The sequence below is a fragment of the Lepus europaeus genome, chromosome 9, assembly GCF_033115175.1.
Source record: "Lepus europaeus isolate LE1 chromosome 9, mLepTim1.pri, whole genome shotgun sequence".
In the NCBI taxonomy this organism is placed as follows: domain Eukaryota; kingdom Metazoa; phylum Chordata; class Mammalia; order Lagomorpha; family Leporidae; genus Lepus; species Lepus europaeus.
In genome coordinates, this window is record NC_084835.1 from 31,927,902 (window position 1) to 31,949,259 (window position 21,358).

The 21,358-nt window shown below is 49.7% G+C and overlaps 1 protein-coding gene across 5 annotated transcripts in view; it reads left to right on the plus strand.

Moving 5' to 3' along the window:
- ABHD6 (abhydrolase domain containing 6, acylglycerol lipase) overlaps positions 1-21,358 on the plus strand; it is a 102,413-nt gene that overhangs the window by 36,695 nt on the left and 44,360 nt on the right. Inside the window, exon 1 of one of the 5 annotated variants that reach the window (XM_062201161.1) lies at positions 6,658-6,765. The exons of 2 other annotated variants lie outside the window; for them this stretch is intronic. The gene's annotated coding sequence lies outside the window, so the exon portion shown is untranslated. Of the gene's footprint in view, positions 1-6,657; positions 6,766-8,642; positions 8,804-21,358 lie in introns of those variants that run through there. 2 more of the 5 variants (XM_062201165.1, XM_062201162.1) reach the window with 2 other exon arrangements.

Sequence of the window (21,358 nt, forward strand, 5' to 3'; positions counted from 1 at the left end):
TTTCAGGCCCTCTAAGGACTGGGCATGCCTAATAAACACATGATGTGTGAGCGCCGATGATGCTGGGAGCTGACCTGATGTACATGTCATCTGTGCCAACCTTGACATATACTGTTCAGCTTGATCTTCTCAACAGCCCCATGAGAAGTCGGCGAACTCAAAAGGCTTCCGTAGCCTTGGCAGCTCATGACTAGAGCCCAGGGAGATTACTGACGCCATAAACAAGAGTGTCAAATTGTTAAGTCAACAACAGGAGTCACTGTGTACTTACTCCTCATGTGGGATCTCTGTCCTTAATATGTTGTCCAATGTGAAGTAATGCTATAACTAGTACTGAAACAGTATTTTACACTTTGTGTTTCTGTGTGGGTGCAAACTGTTGAAATCTTTACTTAATATATACTAAATTGATCTTCTGTGTATAAAGAGAATTGAAAATGAATCTTGATATGAATGGAAGGGGAGAGGGAGCGGGTGAGGGAAGGGTTGCAGGTGGGAGGGAAGTTATGAGGGGGGGAAAGCCATTGTAATCCATAAGCTGTACTTTGGAAATTTATATTTACTAAAAGTTAAAAAAAAGAAAAAAAACTGCAATAGAATTCACAAATTTTTTTGCCACCAAATGTATTTTTATTTCTGTTTTTTTCCCATGAACTTCCCCAAGTACCTTCATCTAATCCATCCCATAGTTTTGCAGAAAGGAGTTAAATTGTATCTTCCACAGCTTAAGTCCTATGCCTAAGTAGGTGCTTAATAAACATTTAATTCATAAGTAAATAAATAGGGGGCTGGCACTGTGGCGCAGTAAGTTAATCCTCTGCCTGCAGCACCGGCATCCCATATGGGCACCAGTTCTAGTCCCGGCTGCCACTCTTCCGATCCAGCTCTCTGCTATGGCCTGGGAGAGCATTTGAGGTTGGCCCAGGGGCTTGGGCCCTTGCACCCGCATGGAAGACCGGGCAGAGGCACCTGGCTCCTGGCTTCGGATCGGTGCAGCTCCAGCCGTTGTGGCCATCTAGGGAGTGAATCAATGGATGGAAGACCTTTCTCTCTGTCTCTCTCCCTCTCACTGTCTGTAACTCTACCTCTCAAATAAATAAAATCTTTTAAAAATAAGTAAATAAATAATATTTTAATTTTAGGAAATAAATTTTTTCTTAAAAAAGTTAAAATTTCATAGATTTCAAGGGCTGGCACCGTGGTATAGTGGGTAAAGCCACTATGTGCAGCATCAATATCCCATATGGGCGCTGGCACGTCTGGGTTGCTCCACTTCCAGTCCAGCTCCCTTCTGATGTGCCTGGGAAAGCAGTGACGGATGGCCTAAGTGCTTAGGCCCTTGCACCCTTGTGGGAGACCTGGAAGAAACTTTTGGCTCCTGGCTTTGGATCAGCCCAGCTCCAGTAGTCGCAGCCATTTGGGGAATGAACCAGCAGTTGGAAGACCTTTCTCCATCTTTCCCTTTCTCTCTCTGTTACTCTGCCTCTTAAATAAATAAATAAATCTTAAGAAAAGACAGTAAAGATTTGAACAATTTTATAAAAATTTCACAGGTTTCTGTGTAAAAGCTTTTTTAAGGAGAGACTTTGTTCTGACTTTTATGTTTGATTCGTTACTCTTTATGGCAGCATATAGCTTAGCAGTCAGAACATAGACGTTGTGTTCAGATATAAACAACTTTGGATTCTGGCAGTATAGATGACTAGCTGTGTGACCTTGGATAGGTTATTTAACCTCTCTGAGCTTTAAAAAAAAAGTCCAAGAGTCAGTATTTTACCAGATGGTTAAGAAGTTTATGAGCCACATTGAGGCAGCTGGATTCAGTTCCTGGCTCTGGCTCCTGACTCCAGCTTCCTGCCAACACAGACCCTGGGAAGCTGCAGTGATGGCTCAAGTATCTGGGTTCCTGCCCCCTGTGTGGAAGCCCTGCACTGCATTCCCAGCTCCTGACTTTTATTTTTATATACATTTTTTAAAAGATTTATTTAATTGAAAGTCAGAGTTGCAAATAGGAAGAGAGAGAGAGGGATCTTCCATTGCTGGTTTACTCCACAAATGGCTGCAGTGGCTGAGCTGTGACAATCCAAAGCTGGAATCCAGGAGCTTCTTCTGGGTCTCCCACATGGGTGCAGAGGCCTAAGCACTTAGGCCATCTTCTGCTGCTTTCCCAGGCACATTAGCAGGGAGCTGGATTGGAAGTGGAGCAGCCAGGAATCAAACCTGCACCCATATGGGATGCCAGTGCTGTAGGCGGTGGCTTTATCCACTATGCCACAGCACTGGCCCTCAGCTCCCAGCTTTGGTCTCCAGCCTAGGCCTGGACTTGCAGGCATTTGAGAAGTGAATATCTATTGTCTATCTATTGTCTATCTCTGTATCGGGGGCAGAGTTATAACTCAAACCCAGGCCCTCTGATGTGACATGTGGGCATCCCAAGCAATATCTTAACCACCTGCCACCCCTCTAATATTTCCTTCTTGTAAATAGACTCCCCTCAAGTAAGTTTGAAAATTTTTCCTCATCTGTAAAATGTACCCACTTCACAGAGTTGCGGGGAGGGTTCAGTGAGATCATGTACACACAGCACTGAGCACCAAGTGAGGCACGCAGGAAAAGCTCGGCTCACTGCAGCTAATTAATAGCCGCCTGTTCTGAGCCACTCATGTGCTGTTCCCTGGGGCAATGGAAGTGGAAAAGGGCTCACAACTCAGTGGAGTCGAGTAACCTAAATGAACAAATAGATGATCGTGCACGGTGTGCACGGTGTGCTACAGGGATATGGGCGGGGGAATGATTACCTTTGCCTGAGTGATCAGGGAAGCCTGCTTCAGGGCGGAGACAGCAGAGTTACAGATGGGCCAGAGGGCTCAGTGGTTGGCTCAGAGTCGCCACGCTGCAAATTCTTGTAGAATGGAGTGCGTAAATGGCTCATAAACCTGAGTGCTGCCCGGCTGCCATCTGTGTACATATAGTACCTGTGGATTTCATTCTTCTCCGGTACACATTTCCAGGTTGCTGAGTGGGCCTTTGTGAGAGTCCATCATTTATTTTATTGGAAAGGCAGACAGGGAGCTCCCACCCTCTGATTCACTCCCCTAAAAGGTAGAGAGACAGAGACAACACAGAAGGCTTCCATTGGTTCATTCTCCAACTGCCCACAACAGCTAGGGCTGGGTCAAATCCAAACCTAGAACCTGAAACTCAGTCAGGGTCTCCCATGTGGATGGAAGGAACCCAAGTACTCCAGCCATCACCTACTGCTTCTCAGGGTGTACATTAGCAGGAAGCTGTTACCGGAGCAGAGTTATAACTCAAACCCAGGCCCTCTGATGAGATGTAGGCATCCCAAGCAGTATCTTAACCACCTGCCACCCCTCTAATTCTTGTAAATAGACTCCAAGTCCTTGAAGGCATGAAATGTGCTACGGTTTGAATATGATTTGTCCCCACCAAAACACATTCATTTCCCAAAGCAACAATGTTGAGAGGTGGTGGGGCCTTGAAGAAGGACTGAAATCATGGGGGCTCTACTCTCAGGCAGTTCTCATGAGAGTTATTTATCAAAAGTGCAAGCTGTTGAAAATCAGCCTGGTTCCTCCTTCACTCTCGCACAGATACTTCTCTTCGACTTGTGCCTGTTTGCTCTTCCGCTTTCTGCCATGAGATGCAGTTGGATGAGACTCTCATTAGAAGCCCTGCAGACCCTGGTGCCATGCTCTTGAACTTCTAGAGCTGTGTGCTAACCAAACCTTTTTTCCTTTATAAATTACCCAGTCCCAGGTGTTCTGTTAACAGCGACAGAAAACAGACCAACAGGAAGTGTGTCTGTGTTCACCTACAGCTAATGTGGCATGTAGTAGTTTCTCAGTAACACTTGATGAATGAATGCATGCTTTTTCTTCTCCAGACCCCATCATCTGCTGGATATGGGATTTTGAGTGAGCCAATTAATCTCTCCAGGCCTCAGTGCTTCTGTCTGTGAAGTGGGTTAGTACATCTCCTAGAGTATTTGGGAGGACCAAGTGACTTGATGCCCAGTGCCTGCAGATAACAAGTGTTCACTGAGCAGTCACCACTGTGAGCACCATTCAGCTCTGACTGATGTGCTGCTGAGTCCTGGAGATGGCAACAGACTGTGGCAGGGCACAGCCTAGGGAGTTCTGCTTGTGTCTGCTGACAGAGAAGTTTCTGAATTCTTTCTCAATGCCTGGGTGAGAACTGACAGCTGATAAGAAGTTTCTGCTTGAGGACTGAAGATGCAATCTGGAAAGGAGGTGGCCCCTGGGACTGCTCCCTGGCCTCCCACCTGCCCCGGTGACTCGGTCAGTGCTCAGGGGTAGCACTGACTCAGAGAGGGCCTGCAAATGCCTGCCTTCATCTCCTCTGGCCTCCTTGGCTTCACTGTGATTAAGACTTCTCTCCTGTCAGTCATCAGGGGAAGAAGATTCACCCAGAAGGTGACTCCCACCTGGGGCTCTGTCCAAATATAAGACTGTGTGGGGTGGGATGATAACATCTGGATATAGAAACTTGGGAGGCCCGTAGGGAGCCACAGGCTAGGGGCTAGAAGGATGAACTGCCCATTTTGAAGATTTTGAAGAGGGAACATTTTAAAACTGAAAAGACAGGGGCTGGTGCTGTGGTGCAGTAGGTTAATCCTCCGCCTGCGGTGCTGGCATCCCATATGGGCGCCGGTTCTAGTCCTGGCTGCTCCTCTTCCAATCCAGCTCTCTGCTGTAGCCTGGGAAAGCAGTAGAAGATGGCCCAAGTCCTTGGGCCTCTGCACTGACTTGGGAAATCAGGAAGACGCTCCTGGCTCCTGGGTGTGGATTGGCGCAGCTTGGGCCATTGCGGCCATTTGGGGAGTGAACCAACGGAAGGAAGACCTTTCCCTCCCTCCCTTTCTCTCTCTCTGTAACTCTACCTCTCAAATAAATAAATAAAATCTTTAAAAAATTTTTAAAAACTGAAAAGGCAATTGTTTTCAAGTTGTGAAGTACACCAGGTGAAGTGTGCACATGGCATCCGGGCTGGGGCCTAGCAGGAAGTCATTCATTGATTCATTCCTTTACCTGCCACCATACCTGTCTGGTGAATGCTCAGGAGTGCTGGGCTTGTAGGTGGCCGGCTGCTGAGCCTCATCCATTTAAGCATGAGGAGGGGTATGCCAGAAGGGTGGGACTGAGTTGGGCGCAGCCTCTGCTGTCTCAGTGCTGAGGTGGCCAGCAATGCAGAGGAAGATGTCCCAGGCCAGGCCAGGGAGACTGCTCCCAGCTCTGGGCGAATCCCAGCAGTGCTGACATGAAGGCTTGGCGTGCCCACTGTTCGCCCAAGAAACCCCTCCCCCACGTCTCTGGAGCTGCTTGTCCAGATCCTGTTCCTAAAACCCAAGAGCTGCCCAACTCAGCCAGGCCTCGCCAGCCTGGAGGACACTGCCTTGGCGGTGAACTTAAATGGCCAGGAGATGCCTGCCAGGCGCTGGTTCCACCCATGTCTGCCAGTGAGCAGCCGAGGACTCAGGGCAGCGGGGAGACCTGGCCGCCGGGAAGGCTCAGCTCTGGTCTCTTTGCTCATCACTGCACAGAGCCCCACAGGCACAGTAGGTGCTCAGTAATGCTTTGATGACAGAAGTACCAGTGCAGCGTGAGCTCCGCGTGGACATCAGGGAAGGCTCTCTAGAGGAAATGATGTCTCAATTGAGAGAAGGAAAACAGGAAGGAGTAGCCAGGCCAACCTGAGGTTTACTGTCCCTAAAAGGAAGACATGACCATACAGTGGTGGTGGTAAAGGATCTCCAGGCGCCCATTTCCCCATGCTTCGTGGAGTCAGGCAGTCCTGCACTGGAACTCTCAGTTCTGTTCTTTACGGACTGAGCCCCTGGGCAAGCCCTCCCCTCCCTGAGCCTCGGTGCCTTCCAAGTGCTGTCTCATAGGACCAGGCAAGGGTGGTCTTTGGCACAGCAGCTAAGACACCAGCATCTCATGCTGGAGCGCCTGGTTTCCAGTCCCTGCCCTGGATTCTGCTAATGCACACCCTGGAGAGGCAGCAGGTGATGGCCCAAGTACTTGGGTCCTTGTCCCTAGCAGTGGGGTCCTGGGATGGAGTTCCTGGCCCAGTCCTGGCTGTTGTGGACTCTCTTTTGGTGGTGGAGGTGTGCGTGTGTGGTGGGGGGAATGAACCAGCCTTTCAAATAAAATGAAAATAAATTAAAAAAAATGAATCAACCGATGTAGTCTTGCTTTTCTTGCCGGTGAACACGCGTCTGTCCCTGTTCTCTCTCCCAGACACTGTTCCAGGCACACAGTAGGTGCTCACAGCGCGCAAGCCCCGCGGACTCCGGGCTCGAACGGGGGAAGTGCGGCTCGCGGGACTGCAAGGACCTCCCCGCAGCTAGCTCCTCGCGGGCGGGGTGACTCGATCTGCCCCGCTGAAACACAGTAGGCGCTCATGCTCTGGCCTGGCTCCGGCCTGGCTTGGAGACGGGTTGCTGGGTCGGATTGGGCAGGATTCCAACTCTATTGGAGGGGCTAGGAGGCAGCGCTCCCCGGGGTCCCCGAGCGCAAAGGCGGCTGCGGAGGGACGCCGTGAGGGGCCGGGGCGGGCGGGCGGGCGGGGCCGGCTTTTCTGTCGGAGGACGCGGGCCAGCGCGCTACGCCTTTAAGAAGTCGTGCGTGAGCTGGGCGCCGGCAGCTGAGAGCAGCGCGGGTACCTGCGCGGCCGGGTGCGAGCCGTGGGCCAGCGATCCGGGCGGCTGAGGTCGGTCAGGTGAGCGCCGGCGGGGCGGGACGGGACGGGAGATGCGCGCCCAGGAGGGAAACCCGGGGATGCCCCCGCTGGCCCCGTGACCCACCCCCCACTTCCTGGGTCTGGGCTGCCAGCCTCCATCAGCTCAGGGTCACGGTGACCGCCGATGGCGACCTGCGCCCTCTGTCGACTCCGCTTCTGCCCCCGCACCAGCCCCTGTGCGCTCTTTCCCCGCGCCGGCACGGCTGGGGGTCTGTGCACCCCGGTCGCCCCCACATGCTGGAGAAGGGCTGCAGCTCGCCTTTCCGGGCGTCACGCCCCGTGCCACCTCCCCTGCGTCGCCCTAGACATCTGCACCCCCAAGAGCTCTCCGCTGATAGCTCCCTCCCGCAGCCTCTCAGCACCCCTCACCCCAGCCGGCCCTTGCTCCTCCTCCTCCCCAGACCCCCGGCTCAGGATGCCGGTGCAGCCGCTGGGACAGCCCGCTGCCCGCCAGCCACCCGTGCATCCCCCGCCGCCGCTAGCAGCCGGGGCTTCCCAGTTGCCGGGGCTTCCCAGTTGCCAGGGAAATGGGGGTTGTGCAACACCCGGTACAGGGCCGAGCGCCCACGCGGGCAGGGGAGGCCAAGTTGGCGGAAGGTGGCCGGGAGGGAGGAAGAGGCACCTGCGGGTCTGCAGGCTGTGCATCCAGGGGATGTGTGCTTTGAGCTCTTCTATGGCCTGTGAGGCAAATGGTTAAGAAGGGCAATAGAGGAAGGCCCTCCCCCAGCTGAGGCCTGGTGGCCAGCATCTATCTTACCCTCCTGGCTTCCTCAGAACTCCCTAATGGCCAGCTCCCTCTGGCTGGAGGTTTAAAATAGTTTGTAGTTAATAGCAGAGGTAGAAGCAGCAGAACCCGGTGCCAGGCCGTGGCCTAAGCTATCAAAGGTTGCCTGCCTCTCTTCCCCCTGAGCTCCAGAAGGCAGGTGCACTGCTGGGCTCATTTCTCAGAGGAGGCCAGTGAGGCTTCCACAGGCAGTCTGACCTCACTCTGAACCACTAGACCTTTCCCCCAATTTTAACGAATAAATTCTTACCAATGGCATTTTTAAAATATAGGAAATTAGAAATCAGAAACGAGTAACCTGTAATCCTGGCACCAACTTGTTTCCGTAGCATCAAGAGCTCAGTCCGACAAGGGGTCCTCAGTACCATCTTCAAGCAGACGAGAAGGGACTTGCTGGATATGCAGAGCAGGTCCTGGGTAACTGGGGACTCCTGGGCGCCCTGTGCTGCCCTGGCCCATTAGTGTTGCCCCCTAGAGACCCTGCCCCTTCCCCCTCTGCAACCTGACCACCCCCACCCACTCCCTCCCTGCTTCCTTTGCTGTGGTCAAGCCAGCGCACCCAAGGCTTCTCACTGCTGCCTAGGCGGTTTCCTCTTCTGGGGACGCCCTTCCTGGAACTCTGATGTCTAAACCTCACCTACCCCTTGGGTCCAGCTCAGCTGTTTCCTCCAGGACCAGTCCCCTGCTTTTCTCCCTGCCCCCAGCTGAAAGCTTTTCCCACCTCCCACACTCATGGTAGCACTGGAAGGTTCTACTGTCCTCTTGGGTGCAGTTGTGCTGGCGGGGCCAGAAGTGCCTCCCAAGGCAGAGAGAGAGTCATAGAGGGGGGAAGGGTGTGGTTTCTGAGCTGATAATAGGCCCCGGATTTCTGAGCCCTGCAACCTCAAACTCCTTCATTGAGCTGCAGCCTGACCTCGGGGAGGAGGACTCAGCCTGGTATCTGCATTGTAACTGCGTGTTTGTTTTGTTTATAGTCCAAAAGATTCCCATTGGAAAGTCAGACAGACGTGAGTCCAGATCTCACCTCTGCTACTAGCTCTGTGGGCGGCCTTTGGCAGGTTACCTAAGCCTCTGGTAACGGTATCTGCTTCAGAGAGCAGGGGTAGCTCTCAGATAAAATACTGCCCGGCGCCCAGCGTGTGTGTAAGCCCTCAGAACACATTGGCTATGACGGGGAAGACTGAGTGATAGCTGGCTGCTGTGGTGAAAGACTGGAGAAATACCAAGTCCTCAGTAAGTGGCTCCTGTTGATGCTGCGTAGAGGTGGGCAAGGGAGTTCTGGCCAAGCAGAAGGCAGTGGTTTTTGTGCTCGGAAGAGCCCGTGAGGCCTTCTTCAGCGCCATCCTTGGCAGTAAGAGGCAGAATCGGCCTTCCCTGTTTTGTAACTCCCAAAATTTATGAACTTTGGAGTTTGGAGAGGATCTGTGCGCCCAGAATGAGTGTGGGAAAACAGTTTGTGCAGTTGCAAGTCATTAAGAAATCTGACGATAAGAGAACACACTGATCCTTAGCGGGGGCTGGGGTTTGCACTGTGTGGGTTCAGGCCTTTCTTGGGGGCCAGAGGTTAGCAGCCAAGATTGTCTTTGGGTTTGGAGGGAGGAAAAGCAAGGCTAACAAGCAGCTAAGAGTGGAAATCAACTTTGTTATGTTTTTCTTCCTTCCCAAATTCCTGATTACTTTGGTGACTAAATTAGTTATTACAAGGGGGCATATTCAAAAAATGGGGGCAGAGATGGCCCTCTCATTGCCAAGTGTTTGCAATATTCTAGGAAGCTAGCCATACAAGTCGAACATTTTACACTTGGTCTTAGCCAAAAGCCGAGAAGCAATGTGTCGAACATTTTATATTTTAAAATTTCTCCTACCCTGAGTCTTACTTGGTGGAAATTGGGATGCTGTTTGATAATTTTGAGACTGTTGGGTTTACATATGTGAAGATAAAAACTTTGGTAAATTTCACTCTTCTAGGGAATTGAGCCCATGGGATTTATTTTTTTTTTTAAGATTTATTTATTTGAAAGACGGTTGCAGACAGAGAGACAGAGAGACAGAGAGAAAGGTCTTCCACCCACTGGTTCATTCCCCAAATGGCCACAGTGTCGAGCTGGGCCAGTTTGAAGCCAGAAGCCAGGAACTTCATCCAGGTCTCCCACATGGGTGCAGGTGTCCAAGCACTTGGGTGACCCTCCACTGCTTTCCCAGGCACCTTAGCAGGGAACTGGATTAGAAGTGGAGCAGCTGGGACTAGAACTGACGTCCATATGGGATGCCAGTCCTTCTGATAGTGACTTAACCTGCTATATCACAGCACCGGCCCCTCAGGATTTAATTTCTGTGATTATAGGGATAGACATACTTTTTGTGCTTCCTAGGATAGTGACCCTTAGCACATGTGGCTATCTAAACTCAGATGAATTCAAATCAAATCAGATTCAAAATTCATCGCTTTGTATTTCAAGTACTCCATAGCCATACATAGTCAGTGGCTGCTGTGGGGGGCAGAGCACATAGAAAACATTTTCACCCTGGAAGAGAGTTCTGTAGGACAGCAGTGTGTGGATCAATAAGGCTTCAGGAAGGCTGCTTGAAGGTAGGTCAGGTTCCATCCTCTCCAGCAAGTCACATGCAGGCCAGGAAACAAAGTATGCAGAAGATATTTCATGGTCAAAAATGGGCAGGCTAATAAATCCCCTTGACCTCACTGTGGCTGCCTCACTGGCTTTGGCACTGCCAGAACCAGAAGGTGGGGGAGAGGGTGGAATCAAAAGACATGACTTGAGGGCCGGTGCTGTGGTACAGTAGGTTAATCCTCCGCCTGCAGTGCCGACATCCCATATGGGCACCAGCTCTAGTTTCAGCTGCCTCTCTTCCAGTCCAGCCCTCTGCTATGGCCTGGGAAGGCAGTAGAAGATGGCCCAAGTGCTTGGGCCCCAGCACCTGTATGGGAGATCGGGAAGAAGCACCTGGCTCCTGGCTTCGGATCAGCCATCTGGAGAGTGAGCCAACGGGAGGAAGACCTGTCTCTCTCTCTGCCTCTCACTGTCTATAACTCTACCTCTCAAATAAATAAAATCTTAAAACAAAACAAACAAAGACATGACTCACTCCATTCTCACTGTGTGTTAGGCCCACCTAAGGAATTAAAAAAAAAAAAAGTCCATGTTCATATATGCTGATTCTGATCTCTCGAATTGGTGGGGTTTTTTTGTTTGTTTGTTTGTTCAAGATTTATTTATTTGAGGGGCCGATGCTGTGGCGCACTAGGTTAATCCTCCTCCTGCGGTGCTGGCATCCCATATGGGCACTCGTTCTAGTCCCGGCTGCTCCTCTTCCAGTCCAGCTCTCTGCTGTGGCCTGAGAAAGCAGTAGAAGATGGCACAGGTGCTTGGGCTCCTGCACCCGCGTGGGAGACCAAGAGGAAGCACCTGGCTCCTGGCTTCAGGTCAGTGCAGCTCCATCTCGTTGCGGCCATTTGGGGAATGAACCAACAGAAGGAAGACCTTTCTCTCTGTCTCCCTCTCTGTCTCACTGTCTATAATTCTACCAGTCAAATAAATAAATAAAAATCTTAAAAAAAGGAAAAAATTAAAAGATAGAAAAAATAAATAAAAAGATTTATTGATTTGAGAGGCAGAGTTACAGACAGAGAGAGGGAGAGACAGAGAAATCTTTCATCTGCTGGTTCACTCCCAGAGGGTCACAACAGCCAGAGCTAAACCAATCCAAAACCAGGAGCCAGGAGCTTCTTCCACATCTCCAACATGGGTGCAGGGACCCAAGCAATTGGGCCATCTTCCACTGCTTTCCCAGGCCATCAGCAGGGAGCTGGATCAGAAGAGGAGCAGCCAGGACTCAAACTGGCACCCATATGGAATGCCAGTGCCGCAGATAAGAGACTTACCCTGCTATGCCACAGCGCTGGCCCTGGTGGTTTGTTTTTTTGTGATGCTCTCCAGGGGCTTCTCACATGCAGCTGGTGTTGGGAACAACTGCCCTCCAGACTGTGAGCGAAACAAAACTCCCTGGGGAGCAGAAGGCAGTGTTTCAAGGAGGACTTTGTCGTGTTTCAAGGAGGACTTTGTGAGCAGCTAAAACCTTCCTCCCTGACTGACTGAGGCAGAAGGACAGGCATTGGGCCGAGCGGGATCACGTCTTGAAGATTTCCCCCTGCCGTCCCCGGGGTACCCTTGTCAGCATCTACAGACATGCTCAGTTGTTAAACTGGTGGGTAGAGTGCAGTAGCCAGGGCCAGGGGTCTGGCCAAGCACTCATATTGCCCCCCCACCCACACTTGTGCCATGGCTGAGAAACCTTATCTGGTCAGGATACATGAAAACTCTTTCTGACCTAGGGTGTAGTCACTTCTTCGGAGAAGTTCAAGGTGTTCTCCTCAACCAGACCCCTCAGAAACCCTCTGGAGCACACCTCGGGCTTTTGATGGCAGAGGACGTGGTGGGTGCCACTGCCTGAGGCTGGGCGCATCAGGGATTTGTCCCAGGCTCAGGGGCGCTCGCAGGTGCTTTGCCAAGGATGCTGCTGGTTGAGGGGAGCGTGTGGGAGGTGCAGGCAGAGGTCCTTCCACTGCTGCAGATTGGGATCCTCTCTCTGTGAAGTGAGCACCCAAAGTAACTTCCTCCTTGGCTCGTGGGTGGTTTTCCAGAAGCTGCAGCTGTCTGGCATCGTCTTGTGATAGACCCAGAACAGGGCACAGGCTTTGTGTGTGTGAAGACATCTGGGGATGGAGCAGTGGGCCAGACTGTGACAGCATGAAGATGGTGCTGGAGACCCGGCCCTGCGACAACTCAAGCACCTGAACTGGCCTCCCTGAGCTGCAGAGCGTGGGGTGATGGGGACTGTGCCTGGGAGGGCAGGCAGCCACTTCCGACTGTCTAGCCTGAGCACTGCGAATCTGCCCGCCACTGCCTTGAACTCTGCTCACAGCCTCTCGTTCTTGTCCCCACATTGGGGTTCTCAGAGGTTAAGTGACTGGCTAGGATCCTGTGACTGCTCAGTGGCAGGGCAGAGATTTGAACCTGGGTTCCTAAACCTTCAGAGGGGCATTTCCAGACAGGGGTCATGCCTTCTTAGTTAAGGCCTGTAGGATGAGCTGCGCTCCCCAGCAAGCGGCAGCAAAGGGGTTCCGGGGAGCACATGGGCCGGTGTCCTGGACATGGGGGGATGGCAGGTCGTTCTGGGACAGGAGAGGAGGGCCACATGGGGAGTGATAGGAGAGGATGCTTGAGAGGTGGGCAGGCCCCAGATCCCAAGTTGGCTTCTTCTCCTGCCTCGTGCTGAGGGCCACTGGTGGTTAGGGCAGAGGAAGAGAAAGCTGTGGGATGCTGGACAGCTTGCTTCTCCTCTCAGGGTCCCAGCTGCCTATGAGGAATGTTCACTTTGCTGGTGGCCATAATGTAATGAGCAGTGAGAGAATGACCCTGCAGGGCCAGCCCTGTTGATCTGTGATCTCTCCAGCTGAGGCTGTGCCCTGGCTGCAGGGGCTTGCTGCTGCTCAGCTGACTGACTGTATTTTGACTTTGCAGATTGTGGTTTTTTTGTTTCCAAAGTGTCTGCCAAGGGCAAGGTATAGTGGTTGCTCAGTGCTGTGAGAGAGGCAAAGGTGAGGTCAGACTTGGCTTCCAGGAGCTTGCAGCCTTCTGGAGGGTACAGCCAGGGGTATTGTCTCAGAACCCAGATCCCACACGCCTTGGGAAGGAAGTGGTCATACAGAATCCTCTGGAGCATGGAGGATACAGCAGAGGCACTAGGGGGCTGGGGAGGGAGGTGAACTGATGGAGATGGCTAACTTCCTGCTCTGCCAGAAAGATTAAAAAAATTATTTATTTGAAAGGCAAAGTGACAGGGAGAGGGAGCAGGGAAAAAGAGAGAGAGAGACAGAGACAGGGAGAGAGAGACAGAGAGAGAATCTTCCATCTGCTGGCTCATTCCAACAAAGCTTGTAACAACCAAGGCTGGTCCAGACTGAAGGTAGGAGACTAGAACTCCATCCAGGTCTCCCACATGGGTGGTAGGGATGCAGGCACTTGGGCCATCTTGCGCTGCTTATCCAGGTATATTGACAGATAGCTGGATCAGAAGTAGAGAAGCTGGGGCTAGAACCAGCACTCATATGGGATGTTGGCATTGCAGGTGACAGCTTAATGTGCTGTGTCACAATGCCAGCCCCTAGAAAGATTTTTTAATAATTGGTTTCTAAACTTATTTGAAAGGCAGAGAGAGAGAGAGAGCCAGCGAGTAAGCAAGAGAGCTCTGCTGTGCACTGAGTCACTCCCCAAATGGCTGCAATGACTAGCACTGGGCCAGGCTGAAACCAGAAGCTGGGAACTCAGTCCCGGTCCCCCATGTGTGTGGCAGGGACCCAATTAGTTGAATGGAGTTACCGCTGCCTCCCAGGGTCTGTATCAACAAGAAGCTGGAGTCAGGAGCTGGTTCTGGGAGTTGAACTCGGGTGTCCAATATGGGATGTGGGGCTCTTAACTGCTAGGCTAAATGCCTACCCTGGAGAGATTTTTAAAGGATAAGATGGTGGTAGGTAGAGAGGGTAGAGAAAATAGAGAAAACCAGCCAGTCTGTATAGTCACGAGTCAGATTACTGGCTTAGCTGTATCTGATCCCCACAGCTGGAGGTTATAGGCAGGAAGCAGAAATTCTCCTAACAGGAAAATATTCGTTAATGAACTTGTCATTTACCAAATTACCAGCCAGGCTCCTGGAGCCACTGTCTTTTGTTGATCTGTCTCTCCTAGGTTGTAGGACATTTCGCAAAAAAAAAAAAACAAAACAAACAATGAAAATTAAAATTACAGTTCTTGCAGGAGAAGCAGGGTTTCATGAAGTCAAAGCCGCTGGTGCTGGGGGCTGCTTGAATGATGTGTGAGGGGCTTTGGGCACGTGAGGCCTGTCAACGGTCAGTGGGGAGGAGGCACAGACACACCTTCGTGGGAGAAACACCGGAGACCCCAAAGACCCAGAGGCCCTCCAGAAATCAATGAAGCTAGAAGATTTTGTTGTTGTTGTTGTTGCAAAAATGGCTTTTTGTGTGATAGTGCCAGGATAGGCAAAGGTAACTTGAGAGCTTACCATACTGACATCTGCATGATACTTATTCCTTGTTGCAAGGATTAGCACAGGGTTGTAATTTTAACCTACATTGTGTGTGATGTTTCCTATGCTTTTAACACAGATTTTGATTTTTGTTTTATTTATTTGGATAAAGTTCAAACAAAGCCGTGTTTGATTCTTCAGTATGGAATTTGGAGGGTGGCTTCACCGCATATCCCTGTGCTGGTGCTCATTGTCCTGGGCTTTTGAGGTCTCTGGGAAGGAGATTCTGGCTAGAAAAGAGGTGGGCGATCAGCTCACAGGGACTCCCCATGGAAGACTTCATGCCAGGGGCCAGTGTCCTGTCCTGTCACACCCTGCCCCTATGCAGTAGCAGGGCTCTTTCTTGTTGAACGCTGGCTTTGTTCCTGCAGTTTGCAAATATTGTAGGCGAGCTTTACCTCCTTTAGAAATGATAGATCCCAGCGTGGGTGCTTGCTGCCGCAGTTGGGCTGCCCACGTCCCATATTGGAGTAACTGGGTTCAGGTCCTGACTCCACTTCCAATGCCAGCTTTGTGCTGGAGCATGCTCTGGGGAGCAGCAGGTGATGGCTCAAGTATGGGGGTCCCTGCTGCCCAGGTGGGAAACCTGGATTGAGTTCTGGGCTCCTGGATTTGGCCTGGTTCAGCCCTGATTGCCATTGGCATTTTGGAAGTGGATCAGAAGATAGATGATTTCTGTCTCTGTCACTCTGTCTCTCTGACTTTCAAATTAATTAGTTAAAGATCTAGAAACAATAATGTTGCTTTCTTGCTTTTCATATATATATATATATTTGTATGTATTAAATAGTATAAATAGGGGCCGGCACTGTGGCACAGTGGGTTAAAGTCCTGGTCTGAAGTGCCAGCATCCCATATGGGTACCGTTTCTGGTCCCAGCTGCTCCTCTTCTGATCCAGCTCTCTGCTATGGCTGAGAAAGCTGGCTGCACCCACATGGGAGACCCGCAAGAAGCTCCTGGCTCTTGGCTTCGGATCAATGCAGCTCTGGCCGTTGCAGCCATCTGGGGAATGAACCAGCTGATGGAAGACCTTGCTTTCTGTCTCTACCTCTCTCTGTAACTCTTTCAAATAAATAAAATAAATCTTTAAAAAAAGTACATATAAATATATATGTAATAAATAAGATTTATATTTTTATATTATAAATGTATCTTTTTAAAAAGTACATGTAAATATATATTTACAAATATATATTTAATAAATAAGATATATTTATTTGAAAGGCAGAGAGACAGATTTATTCTGTCTGGTGGTTTACTCCTAGATGCCTATGACAGCCAAGGCTGGGCAAGGCCAAAGCCAGGAGCCCAGAACTCAGTCCAAGTCTCCCATGTGGGTGGCAGGAACCCAGATACTTGAGCTATTGCTTGCTGTGTCCCAGGGTTTGCATTAGCAGTAAACTGGAATTGGAAGAGAAACTGGGACTTGAACCCAGGCACTCCAATTTGGGAAGCAGGTGTCCTAAGCTGTATCTTCAGTGCTTTGCCAAGTGCTTGTCCTTCCTTGCTTTCCATTTTATTTGGACAGTGGGGGAATATTTTGGGGGGCTGAGGTTCTGTTTTGGGCCTCTGCAGTAGCTTATGCATATCTAGGGCTATTTTAATTCATATCGGTCATGTGGAAAACAGTCACTTTCATGATGCTTTTTCCAGCACTTTGTCTTTAAGGAGTGACCTTGGCTGTTGACAAGGCATGTACTCACAGCAATTCATAGAAGTGTTGGAATAAAACTTGGGTGCTTCCTGAGAGCCTGAAAACTTTGGGGTCCTTGTAGGTGAAGGGGCAAGTGACTTTTAACTCCTGTTTTATCCAGCAAGAGATTAGTTTGTAGGGTTGTCCGGCTTTAAACATGATTTCAAGCAGGTGATTATTTTAAGCTACCACAGCCCACATCTCAACCCAGCATTCTGGTGCTGGGCCAGGTCAGAGCATGGGTTCTGGGTTTCATTGTCTTGCTACTTGTTCGAAGCTGGGCTGTGGGATAGCCAGGTCTCCTGCCTTCCAGCTGAGGTGTTGATTGATCTGCCCGGCTTTTCCCTCCTCCTGCTGTCACTTCTTCAGAGGATTGGGTAGCAGGACTTTCTGGTTCTCTCTGATCCTCTACCCACAGCCACAGCCTGGCTGCCTGCCGTGCTGCTACCCAAGTGGCAGAGGCAGGGAGGGGGATGGGCTGAGCTGGTTTTTGAGCAGGTCCCCTGTGGAGAACTTGCCAGTTGCTAGTGCTTTGGTGCAAAGCAGGACAGGGCAGGCCCCCAGTAAGAATGAATGGTTTATGGGTGGACAGTCCTGGATTCCAGGGTACAAATTTCTTATCGTCTTCTATCTTAGCCTGCTGGACTTTGAGCTTTAAGGGCTGAAGTTCCTGCCAAGCAGACTTAACCTTTGGGTAGTTACATGGACAGGGGTTCCCCCGATCTTTGAATGACAACTTAGAGGGCTGCCAGCCCTCCGAGATACATAAAGGAAGGGACCGACCTTCATCCTAACAGCATTTATGAAACAATGACTGCTGTCTGTAATGGGCCTTTGACACTTGTACAGAATCCAGGATTGGCCAGACAGGTTGTGATCTTAAAGATGTTCTATAGTTTTGTTCTCCAATATGGTGGCCACAAGCTGAGTACTTGAAATGTGGCCAGTGAAGTTAAGGAACTGAATTTTTCTTTTTAAATTTTACTTGACTTTAATTCATTTAAACATAAACAATTACATGTTACTGATCGCTACTGCATTGAACATTACAGGATCAACTTTAATTTGAGGAGTTTGTAGTGTATTTTTTTAAAAGTTTATTTATTCAAAAGGTGGAGTTACAGAGAGAGGAGAGAGAGAAAATGAATCTTCTGTCTGCTGCTTCACTCCCCTTATGGCTTTAATGGCCAGAGCTGGGCCAGGCCAAATCCAGGAGCCAGGAGCTTCATTTGGGTATCTTCAAGGGTGTCAGGAACCCATCTTCTTCTGCTTTCCCAGGTGCATTAGCAGGGAGCTTGATCAGAAGTGGAGCAGCTGGGACCAAACTGGTGCTCATAAGGGATGCTGACATCTCAGGCTGCAGCTTAACCCAGGGTGCCACACTGCCAGCCTGCTTTAGTGTATTTTTTAATTAAATAGAAAAAAAAAATTGTACATGCACGTGGTGGCAAACCAGAGGTGTACAAATATGTCAGTGACAAATCTTGTTCTCATCACTGCCCCCACCCTCAGTTCCTTCCCAGTGCCACTCATTATTAGCAGTTCCTTGGGTGTCCATCTGTAAATATTTCACACATATATATGCACCATACATACATTCTCCCTGTCTCTCTTTAAAAAGTTGTTAGAGAGACATAAATACAGAGAAATCTTGTTCACTTCCCAAATGCCTGCAATAGCCAGGGCTGGACCAGGTCAAAGCCAGGAGCCCAGAACTCAGTCTTGGTCTCCTATATGAGTAGCAGTGATCAAATACTTGAGCTGTCGCCAGCTGCTTCCCAGGGCAAACATTAACAGGAAGCTGAAATCAGGAGCAGAGCCAGGACTTGAACCAAGCATGTGTGAGATACCAAGCTGTGTCTTAACTACGATGTCAAACTCTTGCCCTTATTCTCACTCAGACACTCTCTCTTTCTCTGCCTCTCTGTTTTAAAAAGGCAGAGTGACAGGGAGAGAAAGATTTCCCATTCAGTGGTTCATTCCTGATCTGCTTGTAACACCCATGGCTTGGCCAGGTTGAAGCCAGAGCCAAGAATTCCATCCAGATCTCCCATTATAGGTAACAGGAACCCAGGTCCTTGGGCTATTACACATTGCCTCCCAGGTACATCAGCAGGAAGCTGGATCGGAAGCTTAGAGTAGCCTGGACTTGAACCAGGTACTCCTGTGTGTGATTTGTGCCTCCCAAGTTGTAGCTTAACCACAGTGTCCACCTGCATTCTTTTTTAAATTCATAAAGTGCTATTGTATCTACTTTCTTCTATTCCTTATATTTTTGAGTTCATTAGGTACATCAGAGGTCATTATTCATAGGAACAAATAGGACTACCTCATTACTGTGATGGCTTACGTTTAATTTTTTTTTTTTTTTTTTTTTTTTTGACAGGCAGAGTGGATAGTGAGAGAGAGAGAGACAGAGAGAAAGGTCTTCCTTTTTGCCGTTGGTTCACCCTCCAATGGCCGCTGCGGCCAGCATATCGCGCTGATCCGAAGCCAGGAGCCAGGTGCTTCTCCTGGTCTCCCATGTGGGTGCAGGGCCCAAGCACTTGGGCCATCCTCCACTGCCCTCCCAGGCCATAGCAGAGAGCTGGCCTGGAAGAGGGGCAACCGGGATAGAATCCAGTGCCCCAACCAGGACTAGAACCCGGTGTGCCGGTGCCTCAAGGTGGAGGATTAGCCTGTTAAGCCACGGCGCCGGCCAGCGTTTAATTTTAATTTGTGTTTGATGGTCATGCATAATACTCCTTGGTAACACTTTGCTAACATTTACATTCCCTGTTCCACAGAAGCAGGCATGTGAATTATTTCCAGTGTTATATCACAGTATGAGCAATACTGTAATAAATAGCTTTGTGTAACTATATTTTCACATTGGCCCAGGTTTACACATTAGTAAACTTCTAGAAGAAGAAAAGAAGATTGTAGGGTCAAGGGTGAGTGTATTTGCATTGGCACAGATTTGTCAAATCGCCACCCATGGAGACTGTTGATGGGGAAGTAAATGGATGCCTTCTATGAGAGCATCTGTGTCTCCACAGCTTGAGCCTCACGGTCTGTTATTAAACATTTTATGTGTTGCCGCTATGATAAGGGAGAGTCGCCATTGCTCTGTAGATTTAGTTTGGTTGTCTCTTGTCGTAAATGAGATTGAGCATCTTTTTATACATTTAAGGGTCATGTGGATTTCCTTTCTGGCAAATTATCTCTTCAGATCATTTGCTCATTTTTCTATTGATTCTGTTCTTGATTTGCAGGAACCCTTATACATTAAGGAAATTAGTCTATTGCCTCTGATAGGGTTTTCTGTTTATTGTTCTTTACAAGTAGACATTGAGAAACAATTTTATGCAATCAACTTAATTCTTTTGATTATGACTTCTGGTTTTTATATCTTAGTTTCAAAGGCCTTCCCATGGCAACCAGTGTTGTGGCATAGAAGGTAAAGCTCCTGCCTGCAATGCTGGCATCCCATACAGGTACAGGTTTGTGTACTGGCTGCTCCACTCTGCTCCAGCTCCCTACTAATGGCCTGGGAAAAAACACTGGTGGATGACCAAGTGTTTAGGCCCCTGCCACCCTGGTGAGAGACACAGAAGAAGCTCCTGGCTTCAGCCTGGCCCAGTGCTGGCCATGGTGGCCATCTGGGGAGTGAATCAGTGGATGGAAGATCTCTCTCTCTCTCTCTCTCACTCTCTCACTCTCTCACTCTCTCTGCTTCTTTCACTCTGTCTCTCCCTTTCTCTCTGTACTTTTTTTGAAATTAATTTAAAAAAGAAGAAAAGGGAAAGGCCTTCTCATGGAGATTTTTTAAAATAAAATTATTTTCATTTTATTTCAAAGGTAGAGAGCGAGAAAGACAAACAGATATAGACAGAGACAGCAAGATCTTTCATCTGCTGGCTTCCTCCTCAAATTCTGCAGTAGCTGTGGCTGTGCCAGGCTGAAGCAGGGAGCCTAGAACTCAATCCAGGTCTCCCACATGGATGGTAGGTACCTAAGTACTTGAGCCATTACCTTCTGTCTCCCAGGCCATGCAACAGGAGGAAGTAGAGCTGGGACTCAAACTAGGTACTCTGATATGGCATGCTGGTGTCCCAAGCTGCACCAAATCCTTGCCCTTTTAAAATTTTTATCTATTTATTTTATTTGAGAACGAGAGTGAGAGATAGAGAGAGACCTCCCATCCACTGGTTTATTCTCCAAATGCCTGGGAGGTAGGAACTCAGTCTTGGTCTCCCATGTGGGTGACAGGGACCAACTAACCTGAGCCCTCACCTGCTGCCTCCCAGGGTCTGCATTAACAGGAAGCTGGAATCAGGATTACAGCCAGCATTCAAACTGAGGCACTCCCAGTATGGAAAGCAAGCGTCCCATGCGAGGTCTTAGCACTGTGCCCTATACCTGCCCTCTAGAGGGCATATTTAAAAACGAATCCTCATGATTTTCTCTAGAATTTTCTTGGTTTTATGTGTAACTTTTTGAGCCACCTGAAACAATCCAGAGGTTTTGTTGGTTTGATGTCCCTTGCTGGTCCCCTCCTTTTCCTGCTGCTGAGCTGTTGCTGCTGCCTCTTTGCCTCTGCCCAGCCCTGGTTCTGAGCACAAGGCCTGTGTTCACTCCAGTAGCAATAGCAGTCTTCTTTGTCCATTGGTTGCTGCCCTTCTTCCATTCCTTTCTAAAAGCAGGTAAACTCTGAGCCCAGGTGGAGTGGAGTTTCCTGTCTGTCTTTGAGGCTCCAAGTTTGCCACAGCCACGTGTCACTTGAATGCACCTGTTGCCCAGGATTGCATCCTGTGCCCTGCAGCTCGTGGCAGGCGTGACCTCTCACCGGCTTTCTTCTCTGACCCCCCTCCGTCCTTCCCAGGTCTTGACTCATTATCTGAGATGCCCTGCCCTTTATGCACGTTTGCCTAATTGGGGGAGGTGACCTGAGCAAGAGGCAGACTATAAGGCCATTGGGTGTTTGCACTTG